Source organism: Muntiacus reevesi, chromosome 18, assembly GCF_963930625.1.
Source record: "Muntiacus reevesi chromosome 18, mMunRee1.1, whole genome shotgun sequence".
In the NCBI taxonomy this organism is placed as follows: Eukaryota; Metazoa; Chordata; class Mammalia; order Artiodactyla; family Cervidae; genus Muntiacus; species Muntiacus reevesi.
In genome coordinates this window covers 58806683-58830777 of record NC_089266.1, presented here as the reverse complement: position 1 = coordinate 58830777, position 24095 = coordinate 58806683, and the positions used below count along the sequence as shown (strand labels likewise).

At 37.8% G+C, this 24095-nt stretch overlaps 1 pseudogene; it reads left to right on the top strand.

The window, feature by feature from the left end:
• The window catches only part of LOC136150204 (phosphatidylinositol transfer protein alpha isoform pseudogene), a 76356-nt pseudogene extending 53717 nt beyond the window's left edge, over positions 1-22639 (top strand).
• Positions 22640-24095: the final 1456 nt, after the last annotated feature.

Here is a 24095-nt window from a genome sequence, read left to right as displayed (position 1 = left end):
TTCAAACAACTTTTATTGAATTGGAAATATGTCATCTTAGACCTAATAGATCTTTTTTTTTATTTTCTTCCTCAATTTTTTTTTAATTTTCTTACTGTTTTAAATAATGAGATGTTGAGCTGGAATACCTGGATTCAACACTGGCCCTGATATTTACTTTGTAACTTTGAACAATTAACCTTACCTTTCTGAGCCTCAGTTTTCTCACTGATACAAAGGCCAGAGACTTCTGCTACATGGAAGTATGTAATTGAGTGCCTTAAAAATATTGGCAATTTTCTCAGTACTTTCACAACACTTAATAAATGTTTGTTATTATTTCATTTTTCTAGTACATTGAAATCAGTGCTTTTCTTTTTTCTTTTTTATGTCTTGAGGTTACTCTGTGTGTGTGTGTGTGTGTGTGTGTGTGTGTGTGGTTAAGAGTTTGATCAAGGTACATGTACATACATGTACATATTTAAAATTGATAACCAACAAAGACCTTTTGTATAGCACACGGAAGTTTGTTCAACATTAAGTCCCAGCCTGGATGGGATGGGAGTTGGGGGAGAATATATATATATATATATATATATATATATATATCTGAAGCACTTCACTATTCGCCTGAAACTATGACAGCATTATTAATTGGCAATACCAAAACAAAGATGCTTGCTCAAAAAAAACAAAACAAAACAAACAAACAAAAAAAAAACTTAAGATGTATGGATGTGAGAGTTAGACCATAAATACTGAAGAGTTCATGCTTTTGAACTGTGGTGTTGGAGAAGACTCTTGAGAATTCCTTGGACTGCAAGTAGATCAAGGAAATCAATCTTGAATAGACTTTGGAAGGATGGATGCTGAATCTGAAGCTCTCATACTTTGGCCACCTTATGCAAAGAGCTGACATGTTAGAAAAGACCCTGATGTTGCAAAAGATTGAAGGCAGGAGAAGAAGGGGATGACAAAGGATGAGATAGTTGTATGGCATCACTGACTCAATGGGCATGAGACTGAGCATGCTCTGGGAGATGGTAAAGGGCAGGGAAGCCTGATGTGCTACAGTCCATGGGATTGCAATGTGAACAACAAAAACCGATGCAAAATAAAAAGTTTAATGTTTGGGAGGGGGGAGAATAAAGAAAATTTTCTTCCAAATTATAAAATAAAAAAAAGAATTTGATCAATGGTCAAGCATTTTTCTGAAACAAAATATATCAAAGTAGATTATCTGTAGTATTTCTCATTAGCTTTAAATCTGTAATCAGAATCTATTCAGGTTTTAAGTTAATGTCTTTGCACTTACATGGTTATTTGAGTTCTTCTGAAAAAGTAAAGATAGCCTAAGAAAACCTGAAGAATTTCATTAAGTTACCATGGCACAAGGTGTGGGAGTTTCTTGTAACCATTCTTTCAAGGGAGTAATTTTACTAATAATGTTATAATGCTCAATTATAGCAATAAATTATGGTAGGATTTACTTGTTGATCAGTGCAACGTTTGTGTTCTTGAACATCTGAGCCAGACTAATCTGACTGGAATCATGTTATGAAAATGGAATCTTTCAGAAGTTAACATTAACAGAGTTATATACATTAAATGCATGAAGCAAAAAACTTGCTATCATATTTTCCTTTTCTCTTCAAATAGGCTCTTGGTCTCTTTAAGCACTGAGCATAACGTGGAGTCTGCAACCTAAATTTCTTATATATTAAAACACAAATGAACAAGCTTGTTTCCTCACTTTTGTACATCTTTTTATTACAAGTTAATATCTGTACATAGAGAAATTTCTGCTTTAGGGAGATGACTCATATCTTTTCTACTTTGTGATAGATGCTGCTAACACTAGCCCAACCTCCTCTCTGCTATGCCTAGCCCTAAATATGTCTTTGACATCTCCCAAATACTTAGCCTCCTTATTTAACTTTTCTGAATAGTACATCATGTGAAATGCCAGGCAGGATGAAGCACAAGCTGGAATCAAGATTGCCAGGAGAAATATCAATAACCTCAAATACATGATAACACCACCCTTATGGCAGAAAATGAAGAAAAACTAGAGAGCCTCTTGATGAAAGTGAAAGAGGAGAGTGAAAAAGTTGGCTTAAAGCTCAACATTCAGAAAACTAAGATCATGGCATCTCGTCCCATCACATGATGGCAAATACATGGGGAAACAAAGGAAATGGTGAGGGCCTTAATTTGGGGGGGGGGCTCCAAATTCACTGCAGATGGTGACTGTAGCCATGAAATTAAAAGACACTTGCTACTTAGAAGAAAAGCTATGACCAATCTAGACAGCATATTAAAAAGCAGAGACTTTGCTCTACCAGAAAAGGTCCGTCTAGTCAAAGCTATGGTTTTTCCAGTAGTCATGTATGGATGTGAGAGTTGGACTATGAAGAAAGCTGAGTGTCAAATAATTGATGTTTTTGAACTGTGGTGTTGGAGACAATTCTTGAGACTCCCTTGGACTGCAAAGAAATCCAAGAAGTCAATCTTAAAGCAAATCAGTCCTGAAGTGGAAGAACTGTTGCTGAAGCTGAAACTCTAATACTTTGGCCTACCTGATGCGAATAACTGACTCATTTGAAAAGACCCCGATGCTGGGAAAGATTGAAGGTGGGAGAAGGGGCTGACAGAGGATGAGATGGCTGGATGGCATCACTGACTCAATGGACATAAATTTGAGTAGGCTCCAGGAGTTGGTGATGGACAGGGAAGCCTGGCGTTCTGCAGTCCACAGGGTTGCAAAGAGTCAGACATGACTGAGGGACTGAACTGAACTGAAATACACAAAAAGAAGCAGAATAGAATTCACTGGAAAGTTTAAGACTTTGGCCCACCCCTTCAACCACATGATCCTCCATCCTAACAAACAGAGAGGGGTTCCAGGACTCTAGGGAATTTGATTCACTTTCCTATGTGTTTTTCAATGGTGAATTGCAGTACTTATACACTGTTGGCATTTTACTTCCCTTATTGCTTCTCAATTTCCAAATACCCATTCAGTTACTAATAACAATCTATATAGATGGAGGCAGCAGAGGATGATATGGTTATAAGCATCCTGCCTCAATGAACATGATTTTGAGCAAACTTCAGGAGACAGTGGAGGACAAAAGAGTGTGCTAGGCGAGAGTTCATCAGGCCACAAAGGGTTAGATACAACTTAGTGACTGAAAAATAACAACAAAACTAGTGGCAATGGCAGAGCCTTGTGGATGAGAATGAAGTATACAGAGTCAAAGGCCAACTAATTTCCTGCTCTAGCCTTCATTAGCTGTGTAACATTGAGGATATTAATTTACTTCTCTAAGCTTCAGGTTTATCATATAGAAAATAATGAGAAGTAATTAGCATCACACCACAGAATTTACGTGAGCATTAAACATGATAATGCACATAAAACATTTACCACAGTGCATGGAAATAGTAAGTTCTCAACAAAAGGTAGCTATTGTAAGTCCCAGCTTGGTATATCAGTAGATAAACATTTCTGGACTTGAGCCCTATCCAAACTATTTTCTTCACTTTTCCCATCTGTTAAATTAGAATGATAAAGTTGACAAATTAAGATTTTTAGGTGAAATGTTTAGTCTGACACCCAAGATTTAATAATTCATAGGTTTAGGGATGTAAAAGATAAGATATTCTTAAATATTTTTCTTTGACCATACTTAATAAATTCAACTTACATTATCCTTTCAAAGATATAATCAATTTTATTTTTTAGTAACTCTGGAATTAAAGTCCTACTAGTAACCTTGTTTCTTAATGTTTAATGGCTAAATCTGCAAGTTATTCTTTGGATTACAAAAGAGCTGAGACTTACTACTTGGGCCCCAGTCATAGAAAAATAATAGAGACTTTCAGTGGGGAAAGAGGTAGTTGAGGAAACCTGTGCATATTCTTTTCTCAATTGAGTTGACTTTGTAATTAATTCCAAAATCAATTTTCAATTAGTGGTTGTTTGGTATTTTATATTAGTTGTTAAAATTATAAGAAGAGGTAGAAAGAAAAGCACATGACTTAGAAATTGCTTTTGGCTACACCAAAGGCCTTCTTCCCAGGTGACCCAGTTGGTGAAGAATCCACCTGCAATGCAGAAAACCCAAGTTCAATCCCTGGGTGGGGAAGACCCCCTACAGATATAAATGACAACCCACTCCAATATTCTTGCCTGGGAAATTCCATGGAGAGAGGAGCCGTGGGCTATAGTCCATGGGATGGCAAAGATTCAGATATGACTTTGTGACTAAGTCATACAAAGATACATTGAAAGCTAAAAGTTGGACACTGTGACTGCTAAAATGATACAATGCTTTGAAGAAACACAAAGGATTGGGGTAGATTCACCTGCAGGTAGCATGATATCAGCTGGTAAACCCTGATAGTTATTGATTCCTTCCTTGTGTTTATTTTCTAGCATTCCTCAGCATTTCAGTTCATAACATTGTCTCTTGCTTTTATCCTAAATATCTTGGGGGGGGGGGGAAGGAGAAGGTATTTTAAAAAGACTCCTAGGTTTTCAAGATATAGTGAGGCATATTTGTCTTTAAAAATTTCCTTCACACTCTCAGCCATTTTATCACAAAATGTTCGTTCCAGCACATATCTCTAAAGCAGAATAAAGATCCACCTGTCTTTCAGAAGAAGAGTTACCATGTGTGCATATTCAGGCACCATGTTGATTTTAATCTGAGCAATTTTGCAAAATACTAGCAGTGTTGTAGTTTGTATGCCAGATCTTAATCTAACAGATGTGTTTCAGATCAGAGGGATCATGGGAAGTTGGAGAGAATTCCACAGTAACAGTAACTGAACCTTAGATCACAAAATGTCATGTTCCTCATGACATCTTTATTTAAATGTTGACAGGTTCAGTCCTGACTGGCTGATGAAAAATATAGAAAAAATTATTATGATAAATATTTAAATATATATATATGACATATGTATAAACTAAATATTTAAATTAGTAAAGTTTCCCTGTACTTTATATATTAAATATACATTTTATCTATATACAGTAAATTATTTCTGTATACATGTGTATTATCTATACAAACACACAAACATATATATGGGATATAAACATACATCTGTATGTACATACTTAGTGGAAGAACTGTAGAAAATCCCTCCTTATGTTGTTTTAAATCTACTCTTTCTTATCTTTCTTTTCCTTCCCTTCCAAGCAAGTAAAATTGTGATTATGATAAGCAAAAATTCATCTCACAAAAATTTTAAGCAAAAGCTTCAGTAAAGAAAAGAACTGTTTTAGAATTTTTTGAAAAGACAGTTAATTTCTTATGTTATTTAGAAAACATTATATAACACCTGATACTTAGTAGATGCTAATTCGCATCAATGAATGAGTAAATTAGTGGATGAATGAAAGTGATATTTAAAGAATTATTGGATCCAAGCATCTGTCCTGTGTTTCACTCCACTCATAAGCATATAAACACATTTTGTTTTTTCTATTTCTAGGGAAGGACACTTAGATTCAATACTATGTGTCAAGTTTCATGGGCTAATTGTCATTGTGAGGAACATTTTAACTGCAAGCCAAACAACATAAGCACTTCACTAAGGACATATCAAACAAGCTCACATTCATGAACATCACAAAGAGAAATGTGTTTCATGGCTTATGGTCTACCAGTGATTTTATCATTTTGCAGACTATGCTGACTACTCATTCTATACTGGACAGTAGATGGAATATATGAGAGCTAATGTGTGTTTTGTTGAAACTTTGCACCAATTTAGTCCTTTAAGTATTCATAGTGGATCATGATCTTGAGAACTAAAAGGATTAGATATGTATGTATATTAATTTTGACAAGCTTGCCACTATATTTTTAAAAAATTCAATCACAATATTTCCATTATACAAACAAAAAATTACTGAGTTAAATAAAAGAAAATACTGAGAAACATTTAATGAGAAAAGGGAACACTTTTGCACTGTTGATGGGAATGTAAACTGATGTAATCAATATGGAGAAGAGCATGGAGATCCCTTAAAAAACTAGGAGCAGAACTACCATATGACCTGGTAACCCCGTTAATGGGCATATACCCAGAGAATACTATAATTGAAAGAGACTCATGTACTTCAATGTTCATTGCAACATTTTTCACAACAGCTAGGACATAAAGCAACCTAGATGTCCATCGACAGATGAATGGACATGGAAACTATGATACAAATATACAATGAAATGTTAACTTTAAAAAAGAACACATTTGAGTCAGTACTAATGAGGTGGATGAACCTACAGCCTATTGTACAGAGTGGAGTAAGAAAGAGAAAGACAAATATTGTATATTAATGCATGTGTATGGAATCTAGAAAGATGGTACTGATTAACCTCTTTGAAGGGCAAAAATGGAGACACAGACATAGCGAATAGACTTGTGGACACAGTGTGGGAGGGAGAAATTGGGATGAATTGAGAGAATAGCATGGAAACCTGTACATTGCCCTATGTAAAATAGAGAGCCAGTGGGAATTTGCGGTAGGACACAAGGAGCTCAGCCTGGCGCTCTGTGACAGCCTGGAGGGGTGGGATGGGGTGGGAGATGGGAGGGAGGGTCAAGAAGCAGGGGACACGTGTATGCCTGTGACTGATTCATGCTGGTGTATGGCAGAAACCAGCATAGCATGGTAAAGAAATTATGTTACAATAAAAACAAGCAAAAAATAAAAAAAAGAAAAGCTTATTAAGTTAAACAAGCCCCTTATTGCAAAATTCAGGCCAAGATTGAAGAAAGTAGGGAAAACCACTAGGCCATTCAGGTATGACCTAAATCATATCCCTTATGATTGATACCCCTTATGACCTATATCATATCCTCTTATACAGGGGAGGTGACAAACAGATTGAATGGGCTGATCTGATAGGCAGAGTGCCTGAAGAAATATGGACAGAGGTTCATAACTGCACATGAGGCAGTGAGCAAAATCTTTTCAAAGAAGAAGAAATGCAAGAAGGCAAAGTAGTTGTCTGAGCAGGTTTTATGAATAGCTGAGGAGAGAAGCAAAAAGCAAGGGAGAAAGGAAGAGCTATACCCAGCTAAATACAGAGTTCCAGAAATGAGAAAGGACATATAAGATGGACTTCTTAAATGAATAATGTAAAGGAATAGAGGAAAACAACAGAATAAGAAAAACTAGGATCTCTTCAAGAAAATTGGAAATCTCAAGGGAACATTTCACACATGGATGGGTATGATACAGGACAGACATGGTAAAGACCTAACAGAAGTAGAAGAGATTGAGAAGAGGAGGCAAGAATACACAGAATAACTGTACAAAAAAGATATTTTAGCCAAGATAGCCACGATGGTGGAGTCAATCACCTAAAGTCAGACATCCTGGAGTGTGAAGTCAAGGGGCCTCAGGAAGCATTACTACAAACACAGCAAGTGGAGGTGATGGAATTTCAGCTGAGCTGTTTAAAATCCTAGAAGATTTAAAATCTTAAAAGCTATTTAAATCCTATTAAAGTCCTACACTCAATATGTCAAAAAAATTGGAAAGCTCAGCAGTGGCCACAGGACTACAAAAGGTCAGCTTTCATTCCAATCTGAAAGAATGGCAATGCCAAAGAATATTCAATCACCACAGAGTTGTGCTCACTTCTCATGTTAGGAAGGTTATGTTCAAAATCTTTCAAGTTAGGCTTTGGCAGTATGTGAGCCAAGCAATTCCCTGGGTTTGGAAAGGGCAGAGGGACTAGAGATCAAATTTCCAACATCCATTGGATCATAGAGAAATCAAGAGAATTAACATATATATATGTATTAATATATAATATATATATTAGTATATTATATATATATTAGTATATTATATATATATATATATATATATATATTTCTGCTTCATTGACTATGCTAAAGACTTTGTGTGGATCACAACATACCATGGAAAATTCTTAAAGAAAAGGGGATACCTGACTACCTTACCTGCCTCCTGAGAAATCTATATGCAGGTCAAGAAGCAACAGTTAGAACCAGACAAGGAACAACAGACTGGTTCCAAAATGGGAAAAGAATACATTAAGGCTGCATATCGTCACCTGATTATTTATCTTATATGCAAAGTACATCTCCCCAACCAAGGAATTGTGCAAAATTCCAGGCTAGATGAAGCAAAACTTGGAATCAAATATGGCAGAAATTGAAGAAGAACTAACTAAAAAGCCTCTTGATGAAAGTGAAAGAGGAGAGTTAAAATGTTGGGTTTAGACTCAACATTCAAAAAACTAAAATTATGGCATCTGGTTCTATCACTTCATGGCAAATACATGGGGAAACTGAAACCAGTGGCTGACTTTATTTTTCTGGGCCCCCAAATCACTGAAGATGGTGACTGCAGCCATGAAATTAAAAGACATTTGCTCCTTGGAAGAAAAACTATGATCAACCTGGATAGCATATTAAAAGGCAGAGACATTGTTTTCTGACAAAGGTCAATCTAGTCAAACCTGTTTTTTCCAGTAGTCATGTATGGATGTGAAAGTTGGACAATAAAGAAAACTGAATGCTGAAGAACTGATGCTTTTGAACTGTGGTGTTGGAAAAGACTGAGTCCTCTGGACTGCAAGGGGATCAAACCAGTCAATCCTAAAGAAAAGCAAACCTGGGGGGGGGGGGTGTTTCATTGGAAGGACTGAAGCTAAATTGAAACTCCAATACTTTGGCCACCTGATGTGAAGAACTGCCTCATTGGAAAAGATCCTGTTGCTGGGGAAGATTGAAGGCAGGAGGAGAAGGGGACGACAGAGGATGAGATGGCTGGATGGCATCAGCGACTTGATGGACATAAGTCGAGCAAGCTCCAGGAGTTGGTGATAGACAGGGAAGCCTGGCCTACTGCAATCCATGAGGTCACAGAGTTGGACATGACTGACTGACTGAACTTACTGAATGACTGCTCCTTGGAAGAAAAGTTTTGACAAATCTAGACAGTGCTGACAAGGGTCTGAATACTCAAAGCTATGATTTTCCCATAGTCATATATGGATGTGTACATTTGACCATAAAGAAGGCTGTGCCTGCAAAGAATTGATGCCTTTTAATTGCGAGTCTGGGGTCCCTTGGACTAAAAGGAAACCAAACCAGTCAATCTTAAAGGAATTCAACCCAGAATATTCATTGGAAAGACTGATGCTGAAGCTTCAATACTTTGACTACCTGAAGCGAAGAGCTGTCTCATTGGAAAAGACCCTGATGCTGGGAAAGATTGAAGGCAAAAAGAGTAGAGGATAGCAGAGAATGAGATGGTTGGATGGCATCACCGACTCAATGGATGCTACTTTCAGTGAACTGTGGGATACAGTGAAGGACAGGGGAACATGACATGCTGCAGTCCATGGGGTTGAGAAGAGTTGAAGATGACTGTAGCAAGTGAGCAGCAACAAAGAGAAAATTAGTACAATAGAAATATCAATCTTTTTTTTTTTTTTTTCCCTGGGAATGATGCCATTAAATATTGTTCTAAAATTTGTTCAGTAAATATATTTAAGAATATTGAAGATAAGCCAATAAGATAATGAATAATGAAGAGTCTTGGGAGATATTGAACTGTAAAGTAAAATCATAATCTCACTTTAACTATAAATATAAATGATTTTAAAGTCACGAGACTCTACCAGTAGGGCACAGGAGGCAAAGAGCTTCACAAATTTACATGCATCTTATTTAGTATGTTGTTCTTGTTATTCAATCACTCAGTCATACCTGACTCTTTGCAACTTCATGGACTGCAGCATGCCTGGCTTCCCTGTCCTTTGCGATCTCCTGGAGTTTGCTCAAACTCATGTCTGTTGAATTGGTGATGCCATCCAAACATTTCTTCCTCTTGTCATCCCCTTCTTCCCCTGCCTTCAATCTTTCCAGCAGCATCAGGGTCTTTTACAATGAGTTGACTCTTCACACCAAGTAGCCAAACTACTGGAGCTTCAGCTTCACCATCGGTCCTTCCAATGTTAATTCAGAGTTGATTTCCTTTAGGATTGACTAGCTTGATCCTTTGCTGTCCAAGGGACTCTCAAGAGTTTTTTCCAGTTTCACAGCTCAAAAGCATCAATTTTTCAGTGTCCAGGCTTCTTTATGGTCCAACTATCACACCCATACATGACTATTGGAAATACCATAGCTTTGACTGCAGACGTTTGTTGGCAAAGTGATGTCACTCTTTTTAATATGTTGTCTATGCTTGTCATAGTTTTTTCTTCCAGGGAGGAAGCATCTTTTAATTTCATGGCTTCAATTACCATCTGCAGTTATTTTTGAGTCCAAGAAAATAAAATCTGTCACTGTTTCCATTATTTCCCTATCTATGTGCTACGAAGTGATGGAACCATATGCCATGATCTTAATTTTTGAATGTTGAGTCTGAAGCCAGATTTTTCACCCTCCTCTTTCAACATCATCAAAAGGTTCTTTAGTTCCTCTTCAATTTCTGCCATTAGGATGGTGTCATCTACCTGTCTGAGGTTGACATTTCTCCCAGAAATTTTGATTCCAGCTTGAGCTTCATCCAATCTGGGAGTTAAAGTGATGTACTGTGCATATTAGCTAAATGAGAAAGATTACAATATACAGTCTTGACATGGAACCCCAAAAGATTACCCTGCTCTTCCTGAAAACAGCACATTGTTCTAGTTTTAAATTTGCTGAAAGTCCATATCTTAATCCTACCAAATAAAATATAGTAGGACCCTTAATGCTTCAATAGTTAAGTTTTAATCTTCACACAATTATGTAATTTAAGAATCAACATGCTCACGTATTTTCAGATAAGATAACTGAGTTTCAGAAATTTTCATGAGCCTTCCAGCTGTGGTAAGTTTTCTCATCAGCATCCTTTTACTTTACAGTTCAATATCTCTCAAGACTCTTCATTGCTCATTATCTTATTGGTTTATCTTCAATAAACCACTCACTCAGTCATGTCCAACTCTTTGAGACCCCATAGACTTTAGGGCAACAGGCTTCCCTGTCCATCACCAATTCCTGGAGTTTATTCAAACTCATGTCCACTGAGTTGGGGATGTCATCCAGCCATCTCATCCTCTGTCACCCCTTTCATCTACACCTTCAATTCTTGCCAGAATCACAGATTTTCCAAGGAGACATATCTTTGAATCAGGTTGCCAATGTATTGGAGTTTCAGCTTCAGCATAAGTTTTTCCAGTGAATATTAAGGATGGATTTCCTTTAGGATTGACTGGTTGGGTCTCCTTGCAGCCCAAGGGACTCTCAAAATGTCTTTGGTGTTCAGCTTTATGTATAGTTCAACTCTCACATCCATACATGACTCCTGGGAAAACAATTGCTTTGACTAGATAGGCCTTTGTTGGCAAAGTAACAGCTTTGCTTTTTAATAGGCTGTCTAGTTTGGTCATAGCTTTTCTTCCAAGGAACCTTTTAATTTCATGGCTTCAGTTACCATCTGCAGTGATTTTGGTGCCCAATAAAATAAAGGTTCTCATTGTTTCCATTGTTTCCCCATCTTTTGCCAGGAAGTGATGAGATCGGATGCCATGACCTTGGTTTTCTGAATGCTAAGCTTTAAGTCTGCTTTTTCACTCTACTCTTACAATTTATCAAGAAGCTCTTTAGTTCTTCTTCACTTTCTGCCATAAAGGTAGTGTCATTTGTATATCTGAGTTTATTGATATTTCCCCTGGCAATCTTGATTTCAACTTGTGCTTCATTCAGCCTGGCATTTCGCATGATGTACTCTGCATATGAGTTAAATAAACAGGGTGACAATATACAGCCTTGATGTACTCCTTTTCCAATTTGGAACCAGTCTGTTGTTCCATGTCCAGTTCTAACTGTTGCTTCTTGATCTGCATACAGATTTCTCAGGAAGTATGTCAGGTGGTCTGGTATTCCCACCCCTTTAAGAATTCTCCACAGTTTGTTGTGATCCACACAGTCAAAATATTTGTCATAGTCAATAAAAGAGAAGCAGGTGTTTTTTTTTTTTTTTTGCTTTTTTTTGTTTTTTGTTTTGTTTTGTTTTGTTTTGTTTTGTTTTTTTACAGAACTCTCTTGCTTTTCCTATGTTCCAGTGGATATTGGCACTTTGATCTCTGATTCCTCTGCTTTTTCCAAATCCAGCTTGAACATCAGGAATTCCATGGTTCACGTTCTGCTGAAGCCTGGCTTGGAGGATTTTGAGCATTACTTTGCTAGCATGTGAAATGAGTGTAACTGCGTAGTAGCTTGAATATTCTTTGGCATTGCCTATCTTTCAGATTGGAATGACAACTGATTTTTTCCAGTCCTGTGACCATTGCTGAGTTCTCCAAATTTGATAGCATATTGAGTGCAGCACTTTCACAGTATCATCTTTTAGGTTTTGAAATAGCTCAACTGAATGGAATTCCATCCCCGCCCCCACTACCTTTGTTCATAGTGATGTTTCCTAGGGCCCTCTTGACTTTGCATTCCAGGATGGCTGGCTCTAGGTGAGTGATCACATCATCGTGGCTATCTGGCTCATGAAGACCTTTTTTGTATAGTTCTTCTGTGGATTCTTGCCACCTCTTCTTAATATCTTCTGCTTCTGTTAGGTTCATATCATTTCTGTCTTTTATTGAGTCCATCTTTGCATGAAATTTTCCCTTGGTATCTCTAATTTTCTTGAAGAGATCTCTAGTCTTTCCCATTTTATTGTTTTCCTCTATTTCTTTGCATTGATCACTGAGGAAATCTTTCTTATATCTCCTTGCTATTTTTTTGGAACTCTGCATTCAAGTTGGTATATCTTCCCATTTCTCCTTGGCCTTTAGCTTTTGTTCTTTTTTTAGCTGTTTGTGAGTCCTCCACAATGGCAACCATTTTGCCATTGTACATTAGCCAGCATTCAAGTCGTTACATGCAGCAATCACAGATTTTTCTTCATTTATTTATTTCTTCCTAACCAGCCCATTCTAAAAGAGATCAGTCCTGGGTGTTCATTGGAAGGACTGATGCTGTAACTGAAACTCCAGTTATTTGGCCACCTCATGTGAAGAGTTGACTGATTGGAAAAGACACTGATGCTGGGAGGGATTGGGGGCAGGAGGAGAAGGGGACGACAGAGGATGAGATAGCTGGATGGCATCACCGACTCGATGGGCATGAGTTTGAATAAACTCCAGGAGTTTGTGATGGACAGGGAGGTCTGGCGTGCTGTGATTCATGGGGTCACAAAGAGTCGGACACCACTGAGCGACTGAAATGAACTGAACTGAAAGTCATACAAACCTTGTCAGTAAGGAAGAAACCATACTATTTTTTTTTTTTTTGAAACATAGGCTAATTAACATACTATTGAATTTCAATTTTAAAACTGTTGCACTGTATCTTTGAATTAGAATGTAGAGACCTAAGAGCAGAATTCCCAAAATGAGCCTTTCCACTAGGAACTGCTTTGAATTCTTTGCTTCTGTTTTCTTACAGAAGGCATTTCTCAGTCAAGAGCAGTCTGCTCTTTCTAAGTGAAGACACTTAACATCAATATAATAGCCTGATGGGTGATAATCGTAAAATGAAATACTCAAGGTCATGTACATTTTGCTACATTAAATTAAAAACAGATTTCTACTTTATCCCGCAGTAAATAAAAAGAATTCAAGAAGAATATAAACAAATATTTTTATTAAATAATAGATTGTTTTATTGGTTTTCTAATGTTCATACAATTAATAGATATGTATTTTATAAATTTGCATAAAAATAAAAAAAGTATAAATCTTGCCTAACATACTAGATAGAAGCATCATTTTCATGAATAATGCTTTACTGAAGTCTTCAAAAATTTTCAAAAATTTGAGATTATACTATATATACTCTTTTGTAGTTTGTTTTATCCCAGTACCAGTGAGTTTTCCAATGAGTCAGCTGTTACATCAGAAACCAAAATACTTCCCCTGATGCTGGGAAAGATTGAGGGTGGAAGGAGAAGAGGGTGTCAGAGGATGAGATGGTTGGTTGGCATCACTGATCCAATGGACATAAACTTCAGCAAACTTCAGGAGATGGTGAGGGACAGAGAGGTCTGGCATTTGACAATCCATGTTGTCTCAAAGAGTTGAACACGACTGGGTGACTGAATAACAAAATCTTTGGTTTTTAATTGCTAATATAATTTGAGATCTTTTTTTTTTCCCTTTGTGTTGCATATGTTTTTAAAGAATTATTTCTAATATTTGTCTATTGAATTACTATACGTATAATGTAATTTAACAATTTCTTCTTATTAGTCATTGTGATGACTAATATTTCATGAAATATCATGAAATTAAAACTGTGGTAAACAAACTTTTGATAAATGATAGATGAGGTATTCATCGCCAAAAATGTTGAAGTTCTTTTCTGAAAGAGTTGTGATGTATTTCGTCAGACACATAATACCTTTCAGACCTTATAAAGTAATGTCTGTTGCATGTGTGTGATAGCCTTTCCAGTACTAGATATTTTCATTACAATAGTTTTGAAAAGGTGACAGCTGACAATTCTACCTAATTTCTGAATATATTATATTCACTTAACATTGAGCCTGATTATTGTGTTCATATGTATATAAAATCACATCTAATCCCTTGACAAACACAGTTAAAAAAAGCAGAGACATCATTTTCCAAAAAAAGGTCCATACATTCAAAGCTATGGTCTTTCCAGTAGTTATGTACAAATGTGAGAGTTGGGCCATAAAGAAGGCTGAGCACTGAAGAGTTTAGACTTTTGACTTGTAATGTTGGAGAAGGTTTTTGAGGGTCCTTTGAACAGCAAGGAGATCCAACCCATTCCATCCTTTTTTTGTACTGCTTCAAAAAGCTGGTACCCCACATCAAAGGTCAGAAGCGGCAGCCAAGAGGAGATACCCCACGTCCAAGGTAAGAGAAACCCCAGTAAGACAGCAGGCGCTGAGAGAGGGCATCAGAGGTCAGACAAACTGAAACCATAATCACAGAAAACTAACCAATCTGATCACATGGATCACAGCCTTGTTTAACTCAATGAAACTAAGCCATGCCATGTAGGGCCACCCAATACAGACCGGTCATGGTGGAGACTTCTGACAAAACGTGGTCCACTGGAGAAGGGAATGACAAACCACTTTAGTATATTTGCCTTGAGAAGCCCATGAGCAGTATGAAAAAGCAGAAAGATAGGACACTGAAAGATGAATTCCCCAGGTCGGCAGGCGCCCAATATGTTACTGAAGATCAGTGGAGAAATAACTTCAGAAAGAGTGAAGGGATGGAGCCAAAGCAAAAACAACACCCAGCTGTGGATGTGACTGGTGATGCTGTGGATGTGACTGGTGATGCAAGGTCCGATGCTGTAAAGAGCAAAATTGCATAAGAATCAGGAATGTTAGATTCATGAATCAAGTCAAATTGAAAGAGGTCAAACAGGAGATGGCAAGAGTGAACGTCAACATCGTAGGAATCAGCAAACTAAAATGGACTGGAATGGGTGAATTTAACTCAGATGACCATTATATCTAATACTTGGGCAGGAACTCCTAAGAAGAAATGGAGTAGGCATCATAGTCAACAAAAGAGTCCGAAATGCAGTATGTAGATGCAATCTCAAAAACAACAGAATTATTTCTGTTCATTTCCAAGACAAACCATTTACTATCACAGTAATCCAAGTCTATGCTCTGACCAGTAACACTAAAGAAGCTGAAGTTGAACGGTTCTATGAAGACCTACAAGAACTTTTAGAACTAACACCCATAAAAGATGCCTTTTTCATTATAGGAGGCTAGAATGTAAAAGTAGGAAGTCAAGAAACCCCTGGGAGTAACAGGCAGATTTGCCTTGGAGTACGGAATGAAGCAGGGTATGAAGCAGGGCAAAGGCTAATAGAGAACACACTGGTCATAGCAAACACCCTCTTCCAACAACACAATAGAAGACTCTACACATGGGCATCACCAGATTGTCAACAGTAAAATCAGATTGATTATATTCTTAGCAGCCAAAGATGGAGAAGCTCTATACAGTCAGCAAAAACAAGACCAGGATCTGACTTGGCTCAGATCATGAACTCCATATTGCCAAATTCAGACTTAAATTGAAGAAAGTGGGAAAAACCATTAGACCATTCAGCTATGACCTAAATAAAATTTGTTATGATAATATATGAGAAATAGATTTAAGGACCTAGATCTGATAGACAGAGTGCCTGGGTGAACTATGGACAGAGGTTTGGGACATCGTACAGGTGATAGGGAACAATAACATCTCCAAGAAAAAGAAATACAAAAAAGCAAAATGGCTGTCTGAGGAGGCCTTGCAAATAGCTGTGAAAGAAGAGAAGCCAAAAGCAATGGAGAAAAGGAAAGATATACCCATTTGAATGCAGAGTTCCAAAGAATAGCAAAGAGAGATAAGAAAGCATTTCTTAGTGATCAGTGCAAAGAAATAGAGGAAAATAGTAGAATGGAAAAGACTAGAGATTTCTTCAAGAAAATTAGAGATACCAAGGGAACATTTCATGCAAAGATGGGCTCAATAAAGGACAGAAATATTATGGACCTAACAGAAGCAGAAGATAATAAAAAGAGGTGGCAAGAATACACAGAAGAACTATACAAAAAAGATCTTTACAATCCAGATAATCATGATGGTGTGATCACTCACTTAGAGCCAGACATCCTGGAATGTGAAGTCAAGTGGGCCTTAGGAAGCATCACCACAAACAAAGTTAGTGGAGGTGATGGAATTCTAGTTGAGCTACTCAAAATCCTAAAAGATGATGCTGTGAAAGTGCTACACTCAATATGCCAACAAATTTGGAAATTCAGCAGTGGCCACAGGACTGGAAAAGATCAGTTTTCCTTCCAATCCGAAAGAAAGGCTATGGCAAAAAATGCTCAAACTACTGCACAATTACACTCATCTCACACGCTAGCAATGTAGTCCTCAAAATTCTCCAATCCAGGCTTCAGCTATATATGAACAGTGAACTTCCAGATGTTCAAGCTGGTTTTAGAAAATGCAGAGGAACAGAGATCAAGTTGCCAATATCTGCTGGATCATCAAAAAAGCGAGACAGTTCCAGAGGGGAGCGGGGGGAATCTACTTCCGCTTTATTGACTATGCCTATGCCAAGACTTTGACTGTGTGGATCACAGTAAACTGTGGAAAATTCTGAAAGAGATGGCAATACCAGAACACCTGACCTGCCTCCTGAGAAATCTGTATGCAGGTCACGAAGCAGCAGTTAGAAGTGGACATGGAACAACAGAGTGCTTCCAAATTGGAATAGGAGTACTTCAAGGCTGTATATTGTCACCTGCTTTATTTAACCTATATGCAGAGTACCTCATGAGAAATGCTGGACTGGATGAAGGACAAGCTAGAATCAAGATTGCTGGGAAAAATATCAATAACCTCAGATATGCAGATGATACCATCCTTATGGCAGAAAGTGAAGAACTAAAGAGTTTCTTGATGAAAGCAAAAGAGGAGAGTGAAAAAGTTGGCTTAAAGCTCAACATTCAGAAAAACTAAGATCATGGCATCTGGTCCCATCACTTCATGGGAAATAGATGGGGACACAGTGGAAATAGAGACTGACTTTATTTTTCTGGGCTCCAAAATCACTGCAGATGGTGATTGCAGCCATGAAAATAAAGACGCTTACTCCTTGGAGGGAAAGTTATGACCAACTTAAGACATCACATTAGGAAGCAGAGACATTACTTTGCTAACAAAGGTCTGTCTAGTCAAGGCTATGGTTTTTCTAGTAGTCATGTTTAAATGTGAGAGATGGACTGTAAAGAAAGCTGAGCGCTGAAGAATTGATGCTTTTGAACTGTGTTGTTAGAGAAGACTCTTGCAAGGAGACCCAACAAGTCCATCCTAAAGGAGATCAGTCCTGGGTGTTCATTGGAAGGACTAACGTTGAAGCTGAAACTGCAATACTTTAGCCACCTGATATGAAGAGCTGACTCATTTGAAAAGACCCTGATGCTGGGAAAGATTGAAGGTAGGAGCAGAAGGGCACAACAGAGGATGAAATGGTTGGATGGCATCACTGACTTAATGGGCATTAGTTTGGGAAAATTCTGGGAGTTGGTGATGGACAGGGAGGCCTGGCATGCTGCAGTCCATGGGTTTGCAAAGAGTTGAACACGACTGAACAACTGAACTGAACTGAACTGAACAAGTTGCTCATATATTAGAACAAATGCTCCTTGAATTGTCTTTATATTACAAAGATTTCTTTATTGTTTTAAATTTACTTTTATGTATTAATGCATTACTTTTTCCTTGTTTTAACTCTTAAAGTTTTTTTTTTTTAAGTATGATACACAAATATACAGGAACACACAAACATACATAGAAGTAGAAAAAATATTGCAATTTTAACGTCCATATTATTAGCTGAGAGTTGTTCATAACATTCCTTATTATTATTTTTTTGTCTGTAAAATATGTAGTGGTGTCACCTCAATTATTCCCATAATTGATAACTTGTCCTCTCTTTCATTTATTCCTGATATATCTTTCTTTGAGGTTTCATCAATTTTATTGATCTTATCAAAAAATTTAGGTGTGGTTTTAAAAAGTGAGCACTAGAGGAATCATTAATGGATGGATAATATATGTAATATAATGCCAGTAAGCACACACACGCACACACACACACACACACACTGCACCACATACAAAATAATAGCACAGTTCTATAAAAATTATGTTGGCTTGCTATTTATTTATTTCTAAAAGAGTTTTATTGTGCCATAATTCATGCACCATACAATGCATCCATTCAAAGTGTACAATTCAATGGTTTGCTTTTGTATTTCACAGATACATGCAATCATCACCACAATCACCTTTATTTTGTTCTATGTTTTTTAAATTATAGTATGGGTGTTTTACACTGCTGTATCAGTTTCTGTTATATAGCAAAATGAATCAACTATTATTATGCCCGATATCCGAATCCCCGAGCAGGAAAAGAGAAGGCCTCCAAGACAATGCAACTCGCAAAAAGGGAAGTTTATTACTGACTGGAGCCAGGGCTTTCCGCTGCAATAAACGCAGTGGTGCGGGTCAGAGAGCCCCGAGCCCAAGCTGTTACACAAATTTATAGGGAGTTAGTTTAAGCAGATTGGTTACAAGTTTGCAAAGCAATTTCATTGGTCAGAACTTTCCCGCGCGAGGGACTTTCCCGCCCCCCCGGGGTTTCCGCCCCGTTACTAATTTCCTAATTGGCAAACAGCGGTCGGTGTTAAGCGAAAGCTGATTGATTGTATCCAGGTGGCCTGATAAAAACCCAGAAGTACAAAGGCCTACTCCTAATCTAAGCTGCCTGCCATGGCGTTACTTCTGCTCGCCTCACATTATGTATACATTTATCCCCTCTTTTCTTAAATTTCCTTCCCATTTAGGTTACCACAAAACACTGAGTTCCCTGTGCTATACAGACAGCTCCCATTAGTTATCTATTTTATACATGAAGGTGAAAGTGAGAGTGTTATTCGTTCAGTTGTGTCTGACTCTTTGTGACCCCATGGACTGTAGCCTGTCTGGCTCCTCTGTCTTGGAATTCTTCAGGCAAGAATACTAGAAAGAGTTGTCATTTCTTTCTCCAGGGAATCTTCCCAACCCAGGGATCAAACCTGATACTCAAGCATTGCAGGCAGATTTTTTACCACTGAGCCACTAGAGCAGCCCATTTTATACATAGTACTGTCTATAAGTCAACTCAAATCTCCTAATTTCTCCCATCCCCTCTTACCCATATATCTGTTCTGTACACGTCTCTATTTCTACTTTGCAAATAAAATCATCTATACAAGCTTTTTCTAGATTCCACATAGATGTGTTAATATGTTATATTTGTTTTCTATCTGGATTCACTTTATATATTGGTCTCTAGGTCTATCCACATGTCTGCAAAAGACACAATATTTATTGCCTTTAATGGCTGAGTAGTATTCCATTGTAGATATGTATTACATCTTCTGTATCCATTCTTCTTTTGATAGACATTTAGGCTGCTTCCATGTTCTGATTATTGTGAATATTAGTTCAATGAACATGCAGCTTGTTGAATTATAATTTTCTCTGGGTATATGTCCCGGAGTGGGATTGGTGGGTTATATGGTAGCTCTATTTTTAGCTTTTTAAGGAACAGCTACACTGTTCTCCATAGTGGCTGTATCAATTTACATTCCCACCAATGGTGTAAGATAATTCCATTTTCTCCACAGACTCTCCAGCATTTATTGTTTGTAGATTTTTTGATGATGGCCATTCTGAGAAATGTGACTTTATACTTTATTGTAATTTTGATTTGCATTTCTCTGATACTTAGAAATGCTGAATATTTCTTCATGTATTTGTTGGCCATCTCTACGTCTGCTTTAGAGAAATGTCTATTTAGGTCTTCACCCATTGTTTGATTCAGTTGCTTTATTTGATATTGAGCTGCAGGAGCTGTTTGTATATTTTGGAGATCAATCTCTTGTCAATTGCTTTGTTTGAAAATATTTCCTCTCATTCTGAGGGTTGTTTTTTCATCTTGTTTGTGGATTCCTTTGGTGTGCGAAAGTTTTTAAGTTTAATTAAGTCTCATTTGTCTATTTTTATTTTCATTACTCTAGGAAGTGGATCAAAAAAGTCTTTGTGTTGTGTATGTCAGAGTGTTTTACCTATGTTTTTCTCTAAAAGTTTTATAGTATCCTGATTTACATTTAGACATTTAATCAATTGTGTGTGTGTGTGTGTGTGTGTGTGTGTGTGTGGTGTTATGGAGTGTTCTACTTTTGTTCTTTTATATGTAGCTGTCCAGTTTCCACAACACACTTATTGAAGAGGCTGTCTTTTCTCCCTTTCTCCTTCCTTATAGATTTGGTGACCTTGGGTGGGTGGGCTTGTTTCTGGGCTTTCTATCCTATGCTGCTGATTTGTTTTTTCCCTTTGTTTCTGTTTTTGTGCTAGCACCATACAGTCTCAATTACTGCAGCTTTGTAGTATCATCTGAAATCAAGGAGCCTGATTCATCCAGCTATGTTTTTCTTTCTCAAGATAGGTTTGGCCATTTGGGATCTTTTGTGTTTCCATACAAATTGTATTTTTTTTTTTTTAATTCTAATTCTGTGAAAAATGCCATTGCTAATTTGATAGGATTGCATTGAAACTATGGGTTGCTTTGGGTATTATGGACATTTTCACATTATTGATCACTCTAATCCCAGAACATGGTATATCATTCCATCTGTGTCATCTTTGATTGCTTTCATCAGTATCTTATAGCTTTCTTTCAACTGGTATCTGGGCTTGTTTCTAAAAGAAATGACTGATGGAAAGGCAAGGCAGGGGTGGCAGGGGCTTGAGTGGTGATCACAAGGGTGGTGGAGACAAAGCAGGCCACAGGGAGGTAGCACAGCAGTCCAGTTAAGCGGCGAGTGTCACTGCTGGGCGGAGACGGCAATGGCAGCCCACTCCAGTACTCTCGCCTGGAGAATCCCAGGGACGGAGGCGCCTGGTGGGCTGCAGTCCGTGGGGTCGCTGAGTCAGACAGGACTGAGCGACTTCACTTTCACTTTTCACTTTCATGCATTGGAGAAGGAAATGGCGAGCCACTCCAGTGTTCTTGTCTGGAAGATCCCAGGGATGGGGGAGCCTAGTGGGCTGCCATCTATGGGGTCACACAGAGTCGGACAAGACTGAAGCGACTTAGCAGCAGCAGCAGCAGTCACTGCCGGGAAGATCACTGGGAGATGGGCAGGCAGTGGTAGCTCTGTATCTTGGAAGAAACATAATCCTGCTCAAGGAGTATGGGGTCATTCATCTGTAGAAGAATATCAAATAGGGCAGCTGTATTCCATGGTTGAGGCCAGTGGAAATGAAATGGGTGGTGATGAAAATATGAAGGTCTTGGCAAACAAGACCTATGAAAAGAACAGTGAGAAAGGCCACTACACACACACACACACACACACACACACAAGGTCTACAAACTTAGAGAGCAAATTGTCCATGTTTGTTCAAATGCTGGTCCAAGAGGGAACCTTGAATGTATATGAAAAATCATGGCATGCTAACTCTTATTGCAGACCTGTTTTAATACAAGTGAGTACATGAAAGAAGGCTTTTTGATTAAAATTGAAACACGGCAAAAAACAGATCTTGGCACCCAGGAGAATGTACATTAACTGGAGACTCAGGCATGGAAACATGTGAAAGTCATTATATAGACATTGTAGATCGAAACAAAGTACTTTGTAAGCATTACAAAGCAGAAGAAGACCCAGAATAATTTAAATCTTTCAAAACAGGCTGAGGACTATTGGGCCCTAATTGGAAGCAAGAACTTATAAATCAGAGAGATACTCCATACTTGTGTGCATACAAACTGGATACTGTAAAGTTCAAGTTGCAGGGGATGGTGGTGCTTGCAGAATAAAGTGGAGAAACTTAATAAAAAGCAATAATGACATCTGTTTACGACAAACAGACATCTGTTTGGTCTGCTCAATAAGTGGGTTGACCTGACTATGGACAACATTCAAAGGATGGAAGAGGAAAGGGAGAGACAGCCAGGTGAGATGAGAGAGAAGGACCCAGTGAAACGAATGATGGCAAATGACTAAATCAACCCTCTTCTTTCTGTACCTTTTGCAAGACAGAGGTTGACAGGAAGACATAGCAGCTCCACCCTCCCAAGTGACAGAGCATGCAGAATCAGCCTTTCTGTGTCCATTCTCCAGGCAACTTTAAATCCCTTGCTGTAGCTAATTCCAAGTGCCACTTAATATTGTGAACAATTAGGTCATCTAGTATTATGAAACCCCTTTGTCTGGGAGCCTGAATTTCTGAGATATATGCCTATATTTACAGTTCCTCCCGTTTCAACCATTGTGTTCTCAACACAAATATGTGCCCACCTTTTTATTTCCAAGTGACATATTTGTTTATTTAATGTGATGACTTTTTTACAATTAATTTAATTGGTGGATAATTATTTCACAGCTTTGCGATGGTTTCTGCCATGAATCAGCCACAGGTACACCTATGTCCCCTCATCCTGAAGCCCCCATCCACCTCCCTCCCCACTCTATCCCTCTGGGTTGCCTCAGAGCACTGGCTTTGGGTGCCCTGCTTCATGCATCAGACTTGCACTGGCCATCTATTTTACATATGATAATGTACATGTTTCAATGTTATTCTCTCAAGTCATTCCACCCTCACCTTATCCCACTGAGTTCAAAACATGTTTTTATTGTCTGTGTCTCTTTTGATTCCCTACGTTTAGAATCATTGGTACCATCATTCTAAATTATATATATAAATATATATTATGTATCTATATATATATGTTAATATACAGTATTTGTCTTTCTCTTTCTGACTTGCTTCACCCTGTATAATAGGCTCCAGTTTCATCCTCTTTATTAGAACTGACTCAAATTCATTCCTTTTATAGCTAAGTAATATTCATTTTGTATATGTATCACAACTTCCTTATCCATTCATCTCCTGATGGACATCTAGGTTTCTTCCATTTCCAAGCTATTGTAAACAGTGATGCAATGAACATTGGGGTGCAATGTCTCTTTCAATTATGGTTTCTTTGGAGTATAAGCCCAGCAGTGGGATTTCTGAGTTGAATGCAGTTCTATTCCCAATTTTTAAAGGAATCTCCACACTGTTCTCCATAGAGGCTGCACCACTTTGCATTCCCACCAACAATGTAAGAGGGTTCCCTTTTCGCCTCTTGCTTTCCAGCATTTATTGTTTACAGAATTTTTGATGATGGCCACTCTGATGGGCATGAGATAATAACTCAATGTGGTTTTAATTTACATTTATCTAATAATGAGTGATTTTGAGCAACTTTTCATGTGCTTTTTGGCCATCTCTATGTCTTCTTTGGAGAAATGTCTGTTTTGGTCTTTTCCCCACTTATTGATTGGATTGTTCATTTTTCTGGTATTGAGCTGCATGGGCTGCTTGTATATTTTGAAGGTTAATTCCTTGTCAATTGTTTTGTTTCCTATTATTTTCTCCCATTCTGAGGGGTGTCTTTTCACTTTGCTTATAGTTTCT